Raw genomic sequence first — 19,789 nt, 5'->3', positions numbered from 1 at the left:
GTCCGTGAACAGCCGAAAGAGGTTGAAGGACTCAATACAAATGAGCAACCCCGGGTAGTTCCGAAATTTTGGGGAGAATAAATGCTGTTAAAATCGAAAATATTTATCAAAATTAAATCCTTTCCTCAAATCAAGTGGTGTGTATTTATGTAGTTTCGAAATTTTCCTTGTAGAACTTTAAACCAAACCCTAATTGGGTTAGATATACGTGAGAGGGGAAAATAAAAAAAGGAGCGGGATATCCGGAATTAATTAGTTCTTGGCTGTAATAGCATTGAATGTCGCTTTGTTAGATATCGCCTTCAAAAGCACAATAGAATAATAAATTAGAATTGAGTGATTCAGTAAATGTGGGCTAACCCACAATAGCAATTCATTATAACTTTATGGCAGAATTTGTTCTACTGGTCGAATGCTGTGTGTGGTGTACGAGCTTTAAATTCACTAGAAAGGCAAAAATTCTGAACGCAAACTAGTTGAAATAACGGAAGAATGTCGTTGGGTAATTTGGAGCCCTTGCGCAAATTTGACACACTGTCATTTGCTGGAGATCTCTTCATAAAGTGACTGAAAGATCGATGAAGATACTGTTTCATTCTAAAGTGGATGGCAGTTCTCAAAGTACTGAGGTTTTGCCTTCACTATGTCGCTATTTCTGCTCCATAACCATATATCGTCTCTCTATTGTTATATCATTTCATTTTTAAATAAAACAATTTTCAGAAAAGACGTTGAATTACAAAGCTAGTGGATCAGACATTGGTTATTGTAGATGGGAGAAATCGTTGCGCATGTTATAAAAATGGAGGTTTTTGGTTATGGGTTTGCTCGTTCTTCTTTCACAGAACCGTTCAGTTTAGTCCATTATGTATTCTAGACTAAAACTGTTGATTCTGTTTTTGTTCCCGTTTATTGTGGATAATCATGGATTTGGAATATGAGTTATGTTGGCTGTAATATTAATTTCCATTTATTGCGGTCACATAATTGAATTTGCGAGAATAAGTAGCAAGACAGTGAAGTTTAATATTATACTTTACACTTGTAAAATTTTGAGTCTTTCAATTTATGGGGAAAAATTGAGTAGTAACGCTTAATTTTAACGTTACATTTGCAATTGTGAGTTCTTTTATGGAAAGCTTTTGAGAAAATTATGAGGAACTGTTCACTGTTATTACAAGTAGATCTACGTCAATTAATTTTAAAAAGATTGACGATCAAACTGAATTAGACGTTAGATTTATATTTATTGCGGTTACTGAATTTTAAGAGTTACAAATAAAAATGCTCAACATAGAATTTAATTTATGGTGTATGTTAATAATCTTGTTACTTGATTATGGATGAGAATGCTTAATTTATTTGCATTTATTGTAAATGTTTTAATTAATTTTGAGGAAATTATTACAAAATGTTATTTTAACATGATCAGAAATTGAATGCACCTTAACAAATTTGCGAAAATATGGCTCCTTTTTACGTTTCCATTTATTCTGCCCACTTCAGTTAATTTGCGAGAAGTATGATGTAAAACTTCATTCAAATAGTTGTGGCATGCCTAAGTGACGTCTTGAAAAAATTGGGAGGTACTTACTGGGAAAATAAAATGAGAAACACTGCTCTGAATTTGTTCATATTGCCGTGGCTATCTCGGACGGTTGGTAAATCGATTGTTGAGTCGATTTTGGTGTTAACATTTCGTCTCGTGTGTTAATTTACATTTAGCTTGTGTTATTGACGTGCTGAAACTGCAGTGGCTGCCATGTGACCGGCTTTTCAGTACGTCAGTGGTTGCTATAACGATAGAAATTGTTTGATGTTCTCTTGTTTATCGAAGGAAGCAGCTACACTGCAGAAACTTGCCGCAGGGATACGCATTTCCAACAGCTCGCTCAAACATATGGTGCTGCCCGGCACAGGTAAGACCTTTTCGATGTCGCCTGTAGTACGCACGTATATCTATGATCAATACCAGAGCTTGAGTATGTCAAACTGTAGCTGTGTCAGTGTTGTATGTGACAATTCTGTACTTTCACTTCGAAACACTGAAAATGGCGTTCCTGATTATCATCTCATGCGCCATTCCCAATGCCCAGGCGTGCAATTTTTTACCCTGTTAACGATCAGCTCACTCCCCTTAATGACATCTATACGAAGGAATGAAAGGTAGACCTCCAACGTAAGTAGGTTATGATATGCTGGGAAGATATTTAAAAGAACATACTGAATATGCATGTCATTATGACAACGAATATGCAATAAAATCTTTGAAAAAAACCTGTGAATGCCGAGTATAAATAAACTTGTATTTTATTTCTTTCAAGTTGAAACAAAAGTGATTTAATTGTTTAAAATCAGCGATGATTTGCAATTGAGATTATGAATTGGAAAACTGCATCTGTTGCCACTCAAGATGGTTTCTTATAGTCAGAAACTTTTTTTTTCACGTCTGGTATAGGCCTATTTCAGTAATATCAATACAATTTTCTAAACTAATGAAATGTTGTACAGTTATTGTACTCCTTATGAAAAGTGTGTGCACCAAATTTAATCTAATTTGGTTTAAGAATGTGCGAACTAACATTTTTGTAAATTTAAATTATTTCACATTTTTGCTTAAATTCCATTTTTATAACTTCCAAACTCTCCAAAACAAAATTTTATATGCAGTGTTTCCATTTCGTTACCCCCCCCCCCCCAATATATATTGACTACTCTAACTGCCAAAAAATAATTAGTAACTTCTAACATTTTTGGGCTTAAAAAATTCTAATACTACGTTCAGTTACACACACATTAAAAAAGTTTCACAATAAAAATCATTAATGAGATACAGATTTTTTATGAAAAATGGCAATTTTAGCAAAGCAAAATGTGCAAAAAACAAAAACTGACAAAAATGAGTTCATTCATTCATTTAGTGTTCTGTCCAAGGGATCTTAATGTCGTCCATCATTTGATATCTTCTTCTACCCCGAATTCTTCTCCCGTTTACCATTCCTTCCAGTGCATCCTTCAGTAGGCAGTTTCAGCATCATTCTTTCCAACACAGCTTCATTTCTTATTCTGTCTGTCCACTTCACACGTTCCATTCTTTATATCCACATTTCAAATGCTTCTGTTCGCTTCTCTTCACTTCATCAATGTCCATGTTTCTGCCCCCTACACTGCCACACTCCATACAAAGCACTTTAACTAGTCTCTTTCTTAGTTCTTTTTTCAGAGATCCGCAGATGATGCTCCTTTTTCTATTAAAAGATTCCTTCGCCATTGTTATCCTTTTGATTCTTCTCCAAGTAGATGTTGAACAGAGTAGTGATAAAGGACATCCTTGTCGTACTATCCCAATTTTACTTCCTTGAGACATTTCTTCTCCTATGCTGATTTTCACTCGTTTCATATAAAGAGTACTGAACAGTCTTCTCTCTATTCAATCCACACCAATTTTTTTTAGGTTCCCCATCAGCTTATTTCAATCCACTCTGTCAAAAGCCTTTTCTAGGTCCACAAATACTACATACACTTCTTTATTCTTCTTTAGGTATCTTCCTCTGATTGTCCGTAGTAGTCCAATTGCATCTCTCGTACCTTTTCCTTTCCTGAAGCCAAACTGCTCTTCTTCCAACTGTTCTTCCATCTTAGAATACGTCGATTCAGTATTCGCAACAGAATCTTCGCCGACTGCGATATTAGACTGATAGTCCTGAACTCCTTACATTTCTTGGCATTATTTTTCTTTGGTATTGGAATCAACACTGTCTCCGTAAAATCTTCAGGCTATTCGCCTTTCTAATATATTTCGTTGCATAATGATAGAATTGCTTCTTGGCTTCACCCAAGCATTTCACTAATTCACTGGGGATTCCATCAATTCCTGCTGCTTTCCCATTCTTCATTTCCTTAAGCGCTATTTCAACTTCGCTTAAAATAGAAAATCCTTTTTCGTCTTTTGATACGGCTTCTTCGTCTTCTACATATGTCTATGCCTTTTGAAAATTCTTGCCGAAACATGCAATTGCAAGTACATCAGTGCATGAAAATTTCTCCAAGGCTTTCTTAGGCCATACACAAATTTTAATGCTAAAAACTAAAAATGTAACTTTTTAACTAAAAATGATATTTTCATCCAAGTGTACGCTTAACAAATTTCATAGCACATTAGTACATTATGCAACGAGCCTATAATGATAGTAATTAAGAAGCGAGTATGGATGTTTATGAAACAAGTGCAAGCGAGTTTCATAATTTTCATACGAGCTTCTTAAATACCATTATAGGCGAGTTTCATACGACTTTTTATGCTCGACCATATTTCTAACTTTAAATTACAGTATTCAGATGTATACATTTTATTTGTATCTGACAAGATGGGAAGTGACCTTGTTCTAGGTCGTGAATTGTGAGATGTGCGCAGACGCGAAAGTATTGATTTTTTCCGAGGAACAATAATGTCATTGACCTTGTGTAATCCGTTAAACTTGGTATAACTTTGATTATTGAATTCGACATTGAAAAACGAGATGACAAATTGAATTTATTTGAATATTATTTACAATTAACGCTAATTATTATAGTAACAGAACATAACCTTCTGCGACAGTATTGGATTTCCAGCCTCCATGACTTTTCGCTAATTCTCTTTCGATTGCATATCCGAGAATAATCGATACTTGCGGTTTTATAAAGGTACAAAGCTGACTCGTTATTGGCTGAACACCTGTAAGCTGAGTTGTCATTGGCTGAAAACACCTGAACTTTAATGAGTAGGTGTACTTTAATGACATGCATTAAAGGACTGCTACCAGGTGTATAATTACTACATTTCGGCATGGTCGAGCATAAAATTATTTATCGGTATATAGCTTTTGCCTCTGGGGCGGAAGGAAATATGCTAATGCATGACCTTCCGAGCCGTAGTTATAAGTTTAGTTGAGCCACTTTTCGTTTCAGAAAATGGAGTTTTATAACTGTACTATTATTGATGTCTCCTTCATAAATGTGCCACCTGAGTGGTCAAGATATAGATCATACGTTCAAATCGTCCCAATTTCCACATTTTAAAATTTAATTCGGTTCATTCAATCACACGATATTTTAGAGTTATCGGTGCTTCTGTTCAGTAGAAAAATAATAGGGTTTTTAACCGTGTGTTAAAACTTAATATTTTCGACATTTCGTAACCACGTGCAGATTTCGTCATCAAGGTACTAGAAATGGTCAGATATTCTGTTGGGTATGTTATATTACACCGTTCTGCGTCATTTTTGAGGTCAACATTTTCATAGCTGTTCTTTTATATTTAGTGCATGCTGAATTCAGTCAGGTCAGATTTTCTTGCTATCGCATTTTTTAAAAGATATTTCAGAGATAAATTGTATCTTATAGTTATTAGACTATACTAATTATGATTTCAAGTCAGACTTAGATTTGCGTAAATGGTAAAATATGTATATAGAATGAAACACGAACACCATTTTTGTGGAAGGAATGACCTTTTGAAGGACTTTCGTGCGTGTTTTGCATCTGGAAGATCCCTCTTGAGGTAACCTATAGCAATAGTCTGCAAGCATGTTCACATCCCAACGATTCTGGTACCTCTACTGTATTTCTTCATTCGAATGTCTATGAAAGCGTTCGCCTTGCTCCTGTCTGTATTCCCCACAGTTTTCAGGAAAGTAATCTAAATTCGAGCTGAGGAAGTGCATCTTTATGGACATACATGTACCAAGAGACTGGTAGCTCCGCAGGAGTTTATCAACAGCATGTTCCTACCCTTAGCTCCTACGGTTGCCCAGAAAGTTCTTAATAATAGACTTCAATGCGAGCAGGCATTACTCTTTTTATCCTTTTTATGATTATCGAATTTAGCATCATTCATAAGCTCCCTGATTTGAGGGCCATCAAAAATACCTGCTATTAGTTTGGCCTCACTGACACGTGAAAATTTCTGACTTAGGAAAGCAGTAGCTCCTTTTTTCTTTGTCGAGTGTCTTGACAAAATTTTTCATTAGGCTACATTTGATGTGCAGTGGCGAAAGTAGAATTTTTTTAGGATCGACGAGAGCTTTTGATAGTGTTGTGTGAACCTGGTTTCAGGCTAGTCTTGCTTCTCAGATGCGTTGAAGAAAGTGCAGCACACACGCGGTACAAATGTTTGTCCTGATTACCAATTTTGACACCTACGTAGGCATGATATTCGTGCATTTTCCTTGCAACCAGAGTGATTTTAAACTTTCGATTTGACATAGTTAATTTACCACAAATATAGTAAAATTAGTCTGGGTGAGTTTTGCGCTTTATATTCATGTTGTAAGAACGTTCCTTAAATCAGTCTCATCACTGAGAAAACTAAAGCCAAACTACATGGGGCTGCAAGAAAGAAGTTGATTTTACCCCCGTCTCTCTCTCCTACTGAGTTGCCACTATACAGAGTTGCAAGCTATGGCCCGTGTCTCAAGTGTGATTTTTCAAGGCCTGAACAGTAACGAAATATTTTGAAAAGACCCTTTCTTCCCAATTAACTGTATTTGTGTACTATAAATATATTTAATGTACATTTCATGTGAATTTAAGTCTGTTTTCTGATGGTAAACATATACTTTCTTACTTGTAAGTTTTATTTCTGTAAATACATACTAACTAAAATCTTGGCTAGTAAAGAAACCTGACCTGATTGAGAAAAATGAGTTATAACTTATTTTTGAATTCAGCATGTAAGGAACATAAAAGATCAGTTATAAAATCCTTGACCTCAGAAAAAAGTTTTGGAAACGCAGACCTGTGTTACCTGACTAGCCCAAATGAATATGTATCAACAAAGCTGTTTTAACATAATTTCAGTAGATTATTTCCATTATTACACACGTGTTTAAACATCAGTATGTTCGAGTTTCATATGACCTCGGTTGTATACACAGTAGCTGGATTGGCTCTACTGTATACAGAGATAGCCCAAATTTGTTGGGCGTTACGGATTAGAGTAGGCGAACTCTCGGGTCAAGTACAAACCTGTTGATTGAAACTGACAATTACACATGTTACGTACGTGTCAACATTGATCCACTCTTATAAATCTATAGTTTCGTATGAGTTTTATCAAGATGTCACATTTACCATTCGGACCTCACTCCCCTTATTACACTAGTCGGCATTCGAACTCTGATACTCAGCATGAAAAGCCCATGTTCTAGCAAATCAGTGAATGTTACTTATGCTCTGTAATTGAAAAGGGGAATCATCCGTCTTAAGTTAAACAGTGATTAAAGCTTAAGTTCGAATTCCTTCCAAAATTTAAACCTTCGTTACTTCTGTAGCTGATTTCTACCCGAGTTCGCATCGATATTTTTTCAGTCTCACTTTCAGAAAATGTTCCATTATATTCGGAGAAAGTGCTTTTAGTTTCGGAAATAGTAATATAAAATTTGGAAGGTATAAAATTGATTTCAGAAAAAGAAAATTCAATTTCGGAACAGGTATTTCTCATTTCCGAAAGAGGTAATACATTATTTCTGTATTATTGTGAATAATATTGTATTAAATAGATGTAGTTGCACAAAATTAATATAAATGATGATGATCGCAACAATTGAGTTTAGTGCTGTATCATTTCCGACATTAAACTTACATCTTCCGAAATTGAGGTTGAAAAGGTATAGAATCTTCGAAATGATCTTCATTTCTCATTGGAATATATTAATGGCAGTATTTAATTGCTGGGCTATTGGTTACTTGCTAGCTCATTGGAACTGAGCGTCACGGATTCAAACCTAAGGACGATGGATTTTTTAGGACTAAAATCCTTGGCATAGCGTCCTTCGGAAGATACAAATTAGACATGAAGAACTGTGTTGTCGATTCATGTTACGTAAATTGCTTCAGACAAAATTTATCGGCCATTTTTCTCCCACTTCATATTTAATCCTGGTGATAACCTAAAGTATGGGTGGTATAATGATTGGCCCATTCTGGGTCGTCAATCCATTCATTGGAACATCGTCATTTGAAGTCACCACGACAATTGAAGGGTTCAGAGCCATAATGGGCCAAGCGCCATTTATTAAAAACGGAGAAAGCAAGGTTTAAAGTTAAGTGAATACCATAGTTTAATGAAGGTTGACATATCATTTAGTTTTAATGTGTATACTTTATATTACTTGCTATATGTTTCCATTGAATTATGGTAATAACTTCATTTTAACCCTTGTTTTCTACGGTTTTAGTAAATGGCGCTTGGCCCACTATGGTTCTGAACCCTTCAGTTCTGTATATGACAACACAGTAGTATAGAATATCGACAATGGACTAACATGAGTGCCAGCAGTTACAAATTTCGCGGCCCTATTTTCGATTTCCGACACGCAAGGTGAGATTAATTTCCTTTTCATACGGACTGAGTACACATTCTTTGGTCTTAATGTCCATCCTGGTACTTGTTATACATGCTACATGGTTAGGAACTCCCCGTACTGCGAATTTTTCACGGTACATAAGAGTTCGAGCGTGTAGGGTAAAGGTTGGTAATATCGTGATATGAGTAATATTGTTTGTGATAGTTCTTTTTGAGAATTTATTACAATTTTACTGAACGAGAGGGAGGTCGGCTTTTTGCGTCAACGTATTAAGGGAATGTTCGTGGACAAGTTGCTGCACAAAACCGATCTTTCTCTCGCTCAGTAAAACCGTGATAAGCTCTCAAACAGTGCCACTATATTACTCGTATCACAGTATTACCTACCTTTACCCTATATGCAGCAGCACAAATCATCTTTCGCTTGAAAAGGGTAATATAATAATTTATTTTGCACAGATTTAGAATTCATAAAGATAGCTTCAATTTGGGTAGTTTTCTTTCACTTTGCATGACTTTTCTTTTAAGCATGTGGCTCTTCAAGGAGAATACGCAAACACGAAAAGTGAATTTTTAATGAAACCTATATTAAGCAGTAGAGGTTGAATACATTCGAACACTCAAGGTTGTAGACGGCTAGTCAGTTTTCCAAGAATAAATGCATATAGGTGCCAAAGTTAGATTTCTTATCTACATTATTATTTTGTTTTGAACAAACTAAACGGGAAGTAGTGCCAAGGGTTAGAGGAAGTGCGGAATAATATGAATTAGGGAAAACTGATTGAGATTTCTCGTGTAAAATGTTGTCTGCTAGTGATAAATTGGCAACGGGTTTTCGGATACAGTGTAACGAAACCTGTCTTGTTAAATCACGTGAGTTTAAATGTTGTTTTACAAACACAGCAATTATTCCCTGTGTTTTAAATTATCCTGCTGTTAGTATTAAATTACACTCTAACCTTTCGCCATAATACTCGTTCTTCATAATTATATCGTAGTTATTTCAAAACCTCGTAACTCCAGAAAACATATTTCAGTAAGAACGAAATTATTAATGGAGAGTAAGCTGATGCTTTCACAAAATATAACTTCCAAAATCTCGCATTGGTCATTTACCAAATTTTGTATTCACAGAATAAAACCCCAAAAACTCGTATATCCAAACATTAACTATACGAGTTTTTTTATTAACAGATATGCTATCAATCCAATGTACGTGGTTTTGTATAATTTATCATTTGCGGTAAATCTGTTGTCCATTCTTCCATAAGTGTTCACAAACCATTGAGGATCGATATTTTGCAATAGCTAATCTCGAAACCTAGATTTCAGCGGTCATTGGATTTACGATGTTTTTGGAATAACCGACGATATGCCGTTGCAACCTTAAGGTTCTGAGCGGAGTTTCAGATCTTAAACCGCTGTGTGTCGAGAGTCTCGACTGTAGACAACACGTTGCTTTTAGTTTAATAGTTTCGAAGATTGAAAACAAGTGTCGAAATCATTTTCAGTTAGTAACCCACCTTTGGGACCAGTAATGGCGTAACTTAGTAGTATGCATGAGATTCAAGGATAGGATTCCCCAAATGGTCCACTAAAGTTAGTAAGAGCTAGACGTGGTGCATAGTAAAAGCTTAATGTCGGGTCAGTTTTATTTTTAATAACTGAACTCTATGCCTTTGAATGTGAAGTGTATTAGAATAGACTCCTTTAATCCTGCAATTTTTCGTGCATAACTTCCCTTTGTAAGTGTAGTAGGATGAAAAATGCGCATGGTTCACGGTTTGTGTTGTGATGTGTGGCACAATGTTTCTTGCCTATCTGCACGGATTGCCATTAACTACTTCTATATTGATGTTTCCTATCCAGAACTGTGTACTTAACCTTGTCGCAGCTCATCTTATCTGTAATACCTAATGAACACACCTGGTTTTGGTTGCCTCTACATCAAAGTTTTTTTTTTTTCTATCAGTAGTCTTGTATTCACTTCCAGCCCCTGCCCAATAGCAAAGAATGCTGTAAAACTCATATTCATCATTTGTACAACGCAATCTCTATTTTAGATTCTCATATTAACTCTAGTAGCAGAGGTCACACCTGTCTTTTCCATTCTTGTCGCTAGACCCATTTATCGTCGCTTCTGTCTTAGGAAATACTATAATCAGTATCAAAGAACCATGGTTCTGTTGGTCACTCGTTACTTTTCCAGAGCGCAAAGTAATCTCAAAAAGGGAGGTCGCCTATGGGGAAACGCGATACTTTGGAAACCTCTACGTGATTGTTAGGTTTGAAGTGTAGACTGATACAGATGTCATAAGTAGGGAACTGATTCTTGGATAAAGAAATTATTTACACATACGTACGTACTCTCCTGAATAAGTTAAAGTTCTAATCATGCCTTTCTAAACATTTAAGCTTTCCTTCATTTCACGTAACACATTTTCTAATTTGTCGCATTTAATTACATGTTACATAATATTTGATCAAACACCCAATTCACTATGTTTCTTTCATAAGGGACTCGCCACCCTACCACATTATCTCCTGGACTAGTTGCCTCGTAAGTGGTGCCTTCTTGGTATCATTTGTGAGGTCCATACCTGTCTTCGGACAGTTTACTAAACAATAACAACGGCACAGTTACACATTTTGCCGAAATGTTTTGCAGATAGGTCTATTTACATTTTCTTACTGAGAGAGGATGGTTAAATTTGATGAAAAACCAATACATTTTCATTTTTTTTCTTTTGTGTGTGAAAAATACATTACATGAAGTTTTAACGCGCATTTATGACGTCGTTGGCTGTAGTGACGCCATTTTTAAAGCTTTGGAGCAAAGGATTTTTAATTACTTTGATTGCAATTTCCCATAATTTAATTTTTGTAATTTCTTCTTCCCTTTGAAATACTCCTTGATTTGTGAAAGATACGTTACATGAAATTTAATGCGAATTTATGATCTTGTCAGCTGCTGTGGCGCTGTTTGTAAAGCTCCGGTGCATTAAATGACACTAAACTTTGATTACAATTCCCCGCAACTTTAATTTGTTGTTTTATTCCATACAAAAAGTTATATATCTTCGGAACTGCTAATGCTATATGCATGACATTTGATACTGCACACATTGTTTAGACTATTGGGAAACTTTCCTCTGTAATAAATATATATTTCTTACTTCGCGTTGCATTTGAAATATATGACTCCATATTTCTATAAAAGAACCTCTAAAATTCATTCTTAAAATGTAATTATTTCATAATATTGAAAGCCAGTATCAAAATTTGCTGCAGACATTTTATAGAACGTGATTTTAGGAGTCACAGAAATGTCTAATATATCTTTATAAAAATTACCGAGATAGGATGGATCGGAGTAATTTGGATATAAGTTACAGTTTATTGAATAAAACTGTACCTAATCTTCAAATACATGCAAAAAAATTTGTGTTGATGACATTGATACTGCCAGGTTAAAAAAAAAATTATTTACCATTGTATGAAATGACGCATCACATTCAAAGCAATATTGTTGGGAAACCAGATGTGATACAGTAACACAAAATCATACATGTGTACAGTACACGTTTGTAATAAATTTAGCAATATATCATTAGTTAGTAAATTATAACTAATTTACAAACGTGTAATTTGGGTATAATTCTAGGTTAATTGGTAACTAACCTAGTTTTGTCCCAGATCATGCCATGTACACAAATTATGGAAGATAAATATTCGAAGTATTTTCTGTCCTTGATTTTAATGGGAGACATTTTAAATTTACAATATAAGTCTTCAGAAGAATTTAAGTATTGTCTTTATCTTGTTAGGTCTAATTGAAATTTTTAAAAGCTTACCTAACCTTTACATTCTGTTCTAGGATACATACACTAACCTATGGTTGGGATAATTTGGTTTTTTAAAGACTTTAAAGCATGTTGTACTTCAATAATACACATATCCAAATTTCCCCATCCATGGGGCAAATTGACTACAGTTAAACTTGGGTTATTATTATGATAAGAAGAAGCCAACATCCTTGAAAATGCAATAGAATCACTCTAGAAGGTCACAGTGCCAACCTATAAAAAAACTGACTGAAAACTGTTATTGTACGAGTAACAGGCTATAGGTCTATGAACGTAAAAAAGGCTGTTTTTATATCCAAATTACTCCAACCCACCCTATATCCATTTTAGTGAATTACTGTAGTCTATTCCCCCCCCCCCAAATTTGGGTCCCAATTTTTTTTTTTTCAGAAGCTAGTCTCGAATTTAAGTTGTTGTAGCAATGATATTCCTACTTACAAAAAATGAAAATATTGCATTAATTAGGGGGGGGGGGAATCTAATTTAACCGTCTTCTCCTCTTGAATGTTGGCATAATATTTTATCAGAATTGTTCAAAATCGCGTGCTAATGTGAGAAATTCCATTGAGACAAATGAGTCTTGTTTGTGTAGATCAGCTACGGGTTACACATTCCTCATTAAATCCTGCCTAGCGCATTGTTTATTATGAAATTAAGAGCGTGGTGTGAAACGGCAGGAGAAGTATGATAATGAATGAATGCTTACATTGTGTGGCGCAGTAGCGATACAATTCATTAATAGAGATGGTAGATTTTGGCAACTTAAATTACAAATTTAGTATTTATAACACTTTTAATGTTAAGAGTTTAACATGTAGCGTTCTGGGATGAAAAACATTTTTATGGAAAGTTTGGTGGTAGAAATTTGTCATAATTATTACCCGATGCATTTTCTACATTTACCTTTAAAATTCTTTAAAATAGTAAGGAAAGGAACACACAAAATTACAGTGAAATTGTGAATATAATGCCGAAAGACAAAAAATTACTTAATTTGGCACATTTCGCATTTATCATGATTGTTAATTAATTGGATATTTTCCAAAATCTAACATCTCTATTCATTAATGTGTAGACTTAATCAGTTGCTGGTCATTGCTAATATGCTTAGGAAGTGAGAAATTAGGTCGTAACTGCAATTGGTACTAGATTAAGCAATTTTAATAGTTGCTTTATTAAAATAATTAGTAACCTTTAATTTCCATACGCTATTGTAATTTAATATTTTCGGCATGAGTAATAATCTGATTATTGGCATGCTTATCTGAGTGATGTTGACCATAATCAGCAGCCACAGTGTTGAAGGTCGCTTTGCTTGTCTTGAGTAACAAACAATAATGTCAAAACCAGATATTTTTCACTTTTTACTGCATACTTGAAAGATTTTTCAGTACGTAAAAATATTTTAAATGGTATACCTAAAAATAATTACTGTAGTTATAACCTTACATGGTCAGCAGCCATTTTTCTAGATACTTTCTTTCTAACTCATTGTTGTCGGGTTCCTTGACTAGCTTTAAATTGCAGCTCGTTACATGGACTTAACATATGTGAGGTCCTCGGTTCGAATCTCCGTACTTCACTTCTTCATGATTTTGTAATGTGCAGTATATTTATGATTTGTAGATAATACCCTGATCACATATATCAGATTGATCAGCCTAATGGACTTCGAAGACAACTACTTTCATCAATTTCACTGTGCTGCCATCTAGCGACTGCAAAATAAGTCATATTATAACCTTTATGGAATTGCATGGAATAATAGGTAGCAACTGTACTTTCATCTAGCGGTCGTTACCAAAAGTGCCTTTTCGACAGTGGAGACTCTGGTGGTTCTCTTTTTATGTTGTCATTTCATAACATGGGAATGGCCAATCTGATATACAGAAATCAGTTGACAAATGGGAAGCATTACTGTAATTGGAAATACAATAATTGTATATAGTCTATTCACTACCGCAAGTGTTCAAAATGTCCTCCATTTACTTGAAGACAGTCCCTCACTCGATCCTGACACTCTTCTGTCACGTTTAGAAGTGTGCCGGTTAACATGGATGATCCTGTTTTCAAGTCATCTGTAGATGTAGACTGTCTGGAAAACGTACTGTTTCACAAATCCCCATAGAAAGAAATTAAGGGATATGAGGTCTGGTGACCGTGGAGGCCATGACTGAGATCTACCTCGTCCATCCCAGTGCACACCGAACATCTCATTTAGCTTCTGACTAACTGTTGAAGCATAATGTGCCGCAGCCGTTCTTGTTGAAACCACATTCTCATGCGTTTGTTCAGTGGCAAATCATACAGAAACACCATTACAGTGCTGCCCAGCAATTCTCCATAATGTTTGTTGATTTACATTTCCATCAAAGAAATATGGTTCCATAGCCATATCACCTAGTAGGCTATTTCACACCGCACCATAACTTTTGAAGTACCACGGTTGTTAGCTTCATGCATTCATATTGGGTTTTCTTTGGACCAGTATCGTTCATTTTGTGTATGAGCGTGACCATTCAGAAAAAATAAGTATTCGACACTGAACAGAACATGCTGAAGGAAGGTTCGATCAGTACGCAAACGCTGTGCGATCCTGTTGCAATATGTTCTCCTCTTAAGTGAATCCTTTTCTCGCATTGTGTAAAAGCTGTTATTTGTAGAAGTAAAAACGTGCAGATTTCAGTATTCTGCGAACAGATTCTCTACGATACAACTTTCTCGAGCCACATAGCGCGCTGACCTTTTAGGAATGGCAGTCACCTTCGATGCTGTCGGTCAGTAGCATTTGAGACGACCAATTCGTTTCTTGTCGAGTAGGTTGCTCTGAAAATTGTTTTGAATTTATCTAATAATTTAGCTGGCTACATTTTAGTATGATTTTGGAATGTCAGGATGACGACGATGAAACTCGTATACAGTTTCTCTTGTCCTGTGATTGTCCCCACAGAACAATAATAGCTCCACTCGCTGTTCAGGAGTCGACAAGAATCTCTTCAACTTGTCGGCCTGAGTAGCGCTGGCCTTGTGTGCTCGAGGTTGCGGGTTCGATCCCGGCCCAAGTCGATGGCATATAAGTGCGCTTAAATTCAACAGGCTCATGTCAGTAGATTTACTGGCATGTAAAAGAACTCATGCTGGACAAAATTCCGGCACATCAGTGACGCTGATATAACCTCGGCAGTTCCGAGCGCCTTAAATAAATCATTTTTTTTCTTCAACTTTCAGTGAATATCAGTATCACAACTGAAAACAATAAACAATGCTGTCTTCAACTCCTGCAGACCGAGAGCATAGTCAAGGCCGGTGACCGGCGCGAGTGGCACGTGGAGGGGATAGCAGTGGGGATACACGTTTTGAGGCAGTGCGACAAGGACAGTGAATGTGTGCGACAGAGAACACATGCTACAGACCGAGTAAAACATTGACTCTGTTTAATTTACTGTCAATGGACGCATTTCACTACAGGTTGATGTTTTCCGTACCGCCAGTACAACACACTCGAGAGGGAGCGCGACTACCATCTGCACGGTATCAGCGATTGCATCAAACTGGCCTATGTAGTGATGAGCAGAAAATCACTGACCTATGATTTTATCACGGTGATCGAAAAATCACGATCACACCTGTGATTAAACAGCTCTTTAAACAGTGATCACAGTTCGAGAGCTAAACTGCACACCAGCTGAACAGTTCACGTTATTTACTCACTGCGTGCGCTGCGCTGTTGTGCTTATGCTACCTAGTGACAACACTGGGAACAACTACGCCCGCGAACTGTGAGCGCCCGATTTTAACAATACATTCATTGTAGCCAACTAAGTAGATTTCAGGCTGATCCTGGCAGATGTCAGTTTCTTAAACCCGGGAAATATACTATTGTCAGCCGACAGCCGAAAATCTGACAGGTTTTTACATTGCTTAATTGATTCCATTATTTTAAGCAGTGACGTTATTAATTGGCTACACTAATCTACCAGTATAATTGCAATAATAACAAAATTTTACCAAATATGACAATGATTTAAAAATAACAATGTTTCATTCATCTTCTGAGTGATGTGTAAATTCACACACACACACACACACACACACACACACACACACACACACACAATGTCAAAATTACTAATTTTCCATTTTTTCCCTTATATTATTTCACTTCGGGAATAGTGGACATCAAATGGAAATCATTATACTGGTTAGCCAGACAAAAAATGTTCAGTTTGTCTATAGCATTAGATTAAAGAAATGAATAAATAATCAGATAAATGAATAAGTAAATAAATACTGGCTTTTAAATCTTTAATTTGTTTTTAAAATGATGAAACGCCTGAATTTACATCTCAGTATTGTGCTTACACTTGACTTCTGTGAAGTACAAACACATTACCTCATTTTCTCGCCCTCATCTACCATGTGCGAAATATCGAGAGCACTGAAACATCGCAGTGAGACACTGTGATGAGCGGGGAAGAATGAACCGTTCAGTGTTCACCTCGAATAAGTTCAATCACAGTTATCACTGTCTAAGAACACCGTGATCATAAATGAGCAATCACAGGTCGAACAGTGATCACAAAAGAGCAGTTTATCTCATCACTAGGCCTATGCACGCACCCCCTGGTTACGTTCCGCATCCTCATAGACTCGTCCAATGCTAGCGCGCATCGTGTTTACACCGTGACTATGCTCTTGGGCTGTACTAGACTCAAAATAACTCACAAACAATAAACGAAACAAAACAAACTATGGTTGTTGTTTACCGTACCTTGGCCTACTTCAATTTATGTACTGTATTCATTTTACGTATTCTACAGAAACTAATTCAGGAAAACTGATAAGTTGACAAAAAGTGGAGAATTCTAGCGATACAAAAGGGAAATATGTACTGCCAACCTAACAGTACAAATGAAAAAGGTCTCTCAAATTACGGACATTTTGGAGGGAACACGTCATTATGTTGCTTTGTACAATAATTATTTCAGTTTTACAATTAAATTAGTAATGTTTCCATTTTGTCAACTGACTTCTGTGTTACACAGTACATGTGATCGGAGATAATACGAAGAAATTACTCAGCGGTATGATATGTTGAAATATAAGTAAAAAGAAAATTGAAAGTTTGCGGATTCGAACTTGGCCGTCGTGTAGCTAGTGTAGATTGTTATCCGTTCCATATGCCAAACGATATGCAACCATTGTGTAGTCAAGCAACCTGGTATCATTTTGTAAAAGGTTTTTTAATGACTAATCTGTGTATAACATTGATATCTTAGAATCTGTTCCGTTAACTTCCCTTACCATTAGTGGTTGGCTAGCTTTTCAAGGGCCGGGATGGATCACATTGGTCACTTATATGCAATGATGCTTCCAGTTCAACAGGTGACATGGATGTATTTCTATTATGATAGATAGACCATACTGCTTCATCCTTGACAGAACCAGATCCAATTCCTCCTGTCTGTTAATCGCCGAGACCAGGAGCCCTCAAGACCTTAAACTGAATATCAGCATCATAGATCCTTACTACCCCCTCACCCCCACCCCAGGACTTTGCTCCAGCCTAAGAATGAGAGGTGGGATATGGTGGTGGAATGAAACATGACCCTAGAAAAATCTCTGCAACGTCTGTCTTGTCCACAAATTTCATCATGATCAAGTCGCGTTCAATTCGCCTAGATGGAAGACCAGCCCGCTGCTCTTTCTCCCCTCCCTCCCCAACCCAAGCAAACACTGAAATGCTGTCCCTGATTCTTGGGAAATCTTTTCCCACGTGTTTTCCTTCTTCAAACTCACGTCATCAGCCTTTTTTATTTCCATTTGTGGCTTCATATTTTTCAGCCAGATCTAGGACAAAATTCTCGTGTGCACTAAAGTTGGGCGCTCTTGGAAATCCCATTGCTCTATTTTCCACGTTAAAATTTAATACCAAATAAAATGTAAACGATAAATTAATGTAGCTTTCACAAAAAATGAGCACTCCTCTCTGAACAGTATTAACATCGTATGATATTGCAGTCATATGAGAAATTATAAGAAACTATACTGAATTCCAGATATTAAAAATACTGAGGTAAACAAACACGTGATGCGAAATGTATTACACCGCTGTGATACATGAAAGTAATGCATTTTTATAATACCTTGTTGATGATTAGTCTGCTTTTTCCACACAAGAACGATGTGAAGGTAAATAAACTTTTGATAATTTTATGAAAATTATATTACGCTGTCTTTTTAATGCTGCTGCTTGGGTAGAGTCCACCACGCTACAGCACAGACTCCAATCTCTACAGTGGCAGTTTTTGTTCATTGTTCAGTATAATAATGTTTATGTACTTAGGCACGTACGTATCTTTGTAGGGTTACGAAAGAGCGAGACAGTCCTCGATATTACATGCGAAATGGTATACGTTATGTTAGGTTGTGGTGTATTGGAACAGTATAGCGTAAATGAAGCCCGCCTTCTTTAGATAGTAATACTAATTTTGTGTGAATGGATTTGTGATAATTCATATCTGCACTCTGAATGTATCGAGAATCTCGGTTCATGAGTTTAACATATTTCATTTCTGTCTTATCAACAACGGTAGCATTTCAATCAGGAACTGTGAACTAATTTCTAGCGCATGTCATCACTAGCCAATTGGAGTGCACGCATGATTTGGTATGATGGTATGGAAGGTAGTAAAACTCCACCTTTTTGTTTACCTCTGTATTTTTCTTATCTGGAATTCAGTATAAATCTAAAACGATTCAACAATATCTGGGAACCAGTGAGAGTGATAAATTGCTTCGTAGCGGAATAATCGCGATATATTAAAACATAATTAAACCCCGGTTTCGAAAAGGCTGATAAAAACTGAGATTGATGGACTCGGGCGTAAGTATTTTCTTTTTTTATATATAGTTACGATGCCAACTTCCCACAAAAAGAAGGCGAAACTTCCCTCGATTTAATATCAGTATGTTGTTCAACAGCACCTACTTTGGTCGCCCCTGTTGCAGTGCTCACGTTCCCTCCAGCAGCAGCAGCAGCGTGGCCGGAAATGTGATCCGCGCCTCTGCTGCAGATTGCCTCCTCGATCGATCCCCTGGAGCCTGATTCCCTCGCTTCTGCACTGTCCTCGCTTTGTTCACCCTTGCAAGAAGCGAGATTTCTTCTTCACCTGTCGTTTTTATCCCGAGACTGTGTTTGCTGTTAATGTAGTAGGCAGCTTTGAAAAGAAATTATGGTCTTCTCTTCAGATATCTTACAGTCGTATACTGGCCTGTGTTCTAGAGGTCCTGTATTTGATTCCCGACGTTTGGGACTTGATCCATTTCAACCTGTCAGAAAATTTTGGTACAATACAAATAGGGTTACCATCCGTCCGGCAAAAGGAGGACATATCCTCTTTTTTTAAATAATTCTATCCTGTCCGGCAGGCATTTAAAAAAATTAAATGTCCCACATTTCGCATTTCAACTGGAATTAATATGAATATTGAATAATGTGCGATATTTTGCATAGAATACTAAACGAATGGTATTTTCCCTAATGTAACATGAGCTGCAGCTACGAAGTCAAAAG

At 36.4% G+C, this 19,789-nt stretch overlaps 1 protein-coding gene across 3 annotated transcripts in view; it reads left to right on the top strand.

Moving 5' to 3' along the window:
• eIF5 (eukaryotic translation initiation factor 5) overlaps positions 1–19,789 on the top strand; it is a 227,288-nt gene that overhangs the window by 120,392 nt on the left and 87,107 nt on the right. For 2 of the 3 annotated variants that reach the window (XM_069817990.1, XM_069817992.1), the window contains one exon: positions 1,838–1,919. The exons of the other annotated variant lie outside the window; for it this stretch is intronic. The gene's annotated coding sequence lies outside the window, so the exon portion shown is untranslated. The remainder of the gene's footprint in view (positions 1–1,837; positions 1,920–19,789) is intronic. 3 annotated transcript variants of the gene reach the window in all.

This window comes from Periplaneta americana, chromosome 2 (genome assembly GCF_040183065.1).
Source record: "Periplaneta americana isolate PAMFEO1 chromosome 2, P.americana_PAMFEO1_priV1, whole genome shotgun sequence".
Taxonomy (NCBI): domain Eukaryota; kingdom Metazoa; phylum Arthropoda; class Insecta; order Blattodea; family Blattidae; genus Periplaneta; species Periplaneta americana.
Note: the sequence above shows the minus strand (reverse complement) of the source record. Positions and strands in the feature narration are given on the sequence as shown.